Source organism: Mustela nigripes, chromosome X (genome assembly GCF_022355385.1).
Source record: "Mustela nigripes isolate SB6536 chromosome X, MUSNIG.SB6536, whole genome shotgun sequence".
Lineage (NCBI taxonomy): Eukaryota > Metazoa > Chordata > Mammalia > Carnivora > Mustelidae > Mustela > Mustela nigripes.
In genome coordinates, this window is record NC_081575.1 from 11,683,321 (window position 1) to 11,687,745 (window position 4,425).

The 4,425-nt window shown below is 37.9% G+C and overlaps 1 long non-coding RNA gene across 2 annotated transcripts in view; it reads right to left on the minus strand.

Moving 5' to 3' along the window:
* Positions 1 to 1,733, minus strand: part of LOC132006704 (uncharacterized) — a 55,717-nt gene extending 53,984 nt beyond the window's left edge. For both annotated transcript variants that reach the window (XR_009401192.1, XR_009401193.1), the window contains exon 1: positions 1,682 to 1,733. This is a non-coding gene — a long non-coding RNA (uncharacterized LOC132006704). The remainder of the gene's footprint in view (positions 1 to 1,681) is intronic.
* Between the last annotated feature and the right edge of the window lie 2,692 nt (positions 1,734 to 4,425).

Below are 4,425 nucleotides of genomic sequence, written 5' to 3' on the forward strand. Positions count from 1 at the left end.
TTATGCATCCGCGAAACACTGACTTCTTGTGGAATGTTTAAAAATATGAGGAATTATTTTCAATATAATGTTGAATGATTATTAAAGCAAGCTGAAAACTATATATATATATATATATACACACACACGTCATATATGTAGTTTTATTTATATATATATATAAAATTTTCATTTTGTATATAAGTATATATCTCTGGCATTTCTTTGCATGTATTCAGGAAAGAGGGACAGAGTCATTTTTCCAAATTTTAAACAATTAATGTGTGGGTTTTTTTATGATAAAGGGGTAAGATACCATTTTTAAGAAGCTACTTTAACAAGGGCTATAAAAGCAGTGGGAGCACAGAGAAGAAAGTCTAGGAATAAAGACAGTAAAAACAAAGCCTGACTGCACTGATTTAACAGTGGAGGAGCCAGCAAGACACACGCAGTGCAGACTACATGAAGATTACAGCATCATTACAGAATTTCTTATACAAGATGGACTCCTGGAAAATTTTCTTCACTACACCAGAGAATAGTCACATGTCCCTGGATGCGTCAGTCACTCTCTTTGCCGCAGTGCTCCGTCCAATGCCCCCCTCCCTTTGCCTTTAACACACTCTCCCCCACCAGCACCCCCCTGCAAAACATGCCACCCGCAGACATTTTTGGCTTGGAAAAATGGCCCATCTTGAGAGCTTTCTTTTAAGCGTTTCCTTCTTCTTTTCCCTTCTTGATTGCTGTTTGTCATCTAACTCAAAAATCTACCTTTTTTCCCTCCTTCCCCTTGAAGGGACCAACAACCTAAATTTCAAAGAAATAAAAAGACCACCACCTCAGTTTTGTTTTGTTTTGTTTTCTTGCCGAAATGGATCTACTAATGCGGTTTCCAGCACATTCCGGCACATTTCAGGAACAAACATAAAAGCTTTTCTGATAGGAATCTCTGAAATCCTTCTCAGAGCTCTTTTCAAATAAAGAAGCACTTGAGAATATTCTGCCTTTACTGCACTAATTGATGTCCATGAATACAAAATCAATCATTTTCAAAATAAAGGCAGCCACAATATTCATGATTTCCTTTCCATGACTTCTCATCCTAAACCCAAATTTTAATCTTTCCCATTCAACGCATGTTCATTTCTCCTTTGAAGCAATTAAACTGAACATTACAGGCTACCCTCCTCATTTCCTCTCCTGTACAGACATCCAGTCACATGATTTTCTTCATTTAAAAAAAAAAAAATGAGGTATGGTATCCTTCCCATTGCAAAGTCACAGTTTTGTCATGCTCTCTCCATACGGGGACAGGAGCTCAGATCTGAGAACATCTTCAATCGTAACCCATTCTATCAAGTCTAATTCAAACACTGTAAGGCTGAGATACTGTTCTAAGTGCAATTTCTCATCTAGGTAACATCTTCATCAAGTCCTATGTTGGGAAATAACTTACCAGAATCACAAGGGGAGATTCCTATATTTCCTTCCAGCAACTCATTTGCCATTTAAGAAACAAGCTTTGAACTAGTACATGACCGGGGAATATTTAGATTGGAACTAACCCATCTTCCCAATACTGCTGATTAGAATCAGGAATTCCTACACAGTTCTGTATTATTCTTTTCCATCAAAACTTGTCACTTGCTTTGAAAAGCACATTTTGGGGACCTATTTTACAAAAGATTTCTCAGCTACTTACCAGCTGCACGCGCTCTGCTTCTCCACCAGCTCTGAGATTGTCGCACTGAAGGGGAGGGCGAAAGCAGCAGCAGCCACTTGAAACTGAGCTGTGCTCTGAAGAAGGGATTAGCTCTATGGAAAGAAATGAAATGCCTTGGGATTACCCCCAAATTCCTCCAAAAACGTAAAAATCGTATCACATGTTACATGCTAAAAAGTACATGTTCATCAAAGAAGAGATTTTAATAATAAAACCTCCAATCTAAAACCTACTTAAAGTGCTTTGGTTTTCAGAGGAACCCCTACAATGTCTTGGGCTTTTGGCTCTCCCGTCTCCTAGCAACAGCCTCATTAATATTTTTTTTCTGCAGTGGTCCTACTAGGCATCAGAGAGCATTGACAAGGTCTAGTCTCTGGGAGCATTTTGTGGTTCAGTGTGTGTTTTCCCCCAGGCAAATAATAAGGAGAGTCGGGCCTTAAATAACAAGTTCCCCAGAGGAAGATTTTGACAGAGACTGTTCTTCTGCCCTCCCTTGGTGCAACACTGCCATTAGACCCTTGATGTAAAGATGGGCCTCAACAAAGGATGCCTAAATCCCTTCTGCAATCCCCAAATTACACACAGAAACTTATGCCCTAAACCAGTGTTATTATCCACTATGCCCAGAAAAACAAAAAACCACACAGAATTCACCTGTGTCCTTAGCTCTGTCACCACGACCCCCACCCAACAGCATGGCCACTGGAGGTATATGGCATAAAAACAGTGGATGAAGGGGCGCCTGGGTGGCTCAGTGGGTTAAGCCGCTGCCTTCGGCTCAGGTCATGATCCCAGGGTCCTGGGATCGAGCCCCGCATCGGACTCTCTGCTCGGCAGGGAGCCTGCTTCCCTCTCTCTCTCTTTCTCTGCCTGCCTCTCTGCCTACTTGTGATCTCTGTCTGTCAAATAAATAAATAAAATCTTTAAAAAAAAAAACAGTGGATGAAGTATAAGCAGACCGAAACCCACTTATCTGTAAATATTAACATTAATATGACAGAATATTGACTATACGTTAAGGAAATAAAGAGCAGGTAATTATACAATATGTACAATGCAATCACTTATAACTTACGTGGATAGGAATAAATGTACGCAAAAAAGTCTGGAAGGATACTACACCAAAATGTTAAGAGTGATTATGTCTGGGTTTTCCATGGATGGTAGAATTTGATGGGAGTTTAGATCATTTTTCTTTTGATGATCTATTTAATAACTTTCCTGCAATTAACACGTATCCCTTAGGCTATTAAAAGAGAACCATGCCTAACAATGTGGATGTTCTTACTGCCACTGAACTGTACACTTAAAATAGTTACAATGTTAAATTTTATGTTATCTGTATTTTCCCACAGCAAAAAAAACAGCAAACCTTTCATTCACTCCACAAAGATGTACTGAGTTTCACCACATTCAGTATACTATATGGTGGGCAGATTATACAAATGAATAAAACACAATCTGTTCCCTTCTGAGAGCTCATAATCTAATGAATGACTACCCCCCAAAACCTCTATATGGGTTTTTATTATACATGACATGTAGAATTGCTGCCTTTAGAAATGGAGATATTTTGTTAACATACTTTTTACATTTCATCAATTTTGGGTAACATTTATAATTAGGATTGTTACATTGCTTGCCTAAAAAATACTGGACTTCCAGTGGGTAGAGGAAGTAAAGAAATATATATTAAATATTTTAATATGTTATTAAGTATTTTAATATGTAAATAAATATATATATATATATATACCCTTCTGTATATGTGTATAAAATTGTCATATTTTTTAAAGGACAGGAAGGGAAACTGTTCTAGATTAAAGACGATTAAAGAGATATGATCCCCCAAAAAAGTATGATGACCAAATGCACTGTGATCTTTGGTTAGATCGTGTATACAAAATAAAACAGCTATAAAAGACATTTCAAGAACAACGGAGACATTTGAATGCAGACTAGATAATATTAAATCAATATAAAAGTTGTTTGGTATGATAATATAGGAGGATGGATTTGTTCTCATGAGATACATGTAAAGTACTGAGAGGCAAAGTGCCATTACGTCTACTAAGTACTCTGAAATGCTTTAGAAAAAACTGTAGTAATAGATAAGGCAAATGTGGCAATATGTTAATAATTGGTAAACCTATGTTAAGTACATACAAGGTTTTTTTTTTAAGATTTTATTTATTTATTTGACAGAGAGAGAGAGATCACAAATAGGCAGAGAGACAGACAGAGAGAGAGATGAGGAGAAGCAGGCTCCCTGCTGAGCAGAGAGCCCTATGCGGGACTTGATCCCAGGCCCCTGGGATCATGACCTGAGCCAAACAAAGGTAGAGGCTTAACCCACTGAGCCACCCAGGCGCCCCAAGTACATACAAGTTTTTACTATATTACTCTCTGGTCTAAAATCAAGAAAATAAAATATTTTTTAAAATAATTATTGTAGGGGTGCGCTTGAGTGGCTCAGCTGGTTAAGCATCCGACTTTGGCTTAGGTCATGATCTTAGAGTCCTGGAATCAAGCCTCCCGAGTTGGGCTCCCTGATCAGCGGGAAGCCTGCTGGTCCCTCTGCACCCCCCACTTGTTCTCTCTCTTTCCCTCTCGCTCTCTCTTTCTCTCTCTCAAATAAATAAAATCTTTTTAAAAAATAATTATTGCACAACTATATTTAAAGCTAAAATTCATTTAAAAAATTATTTATTCAGTTTTAATAA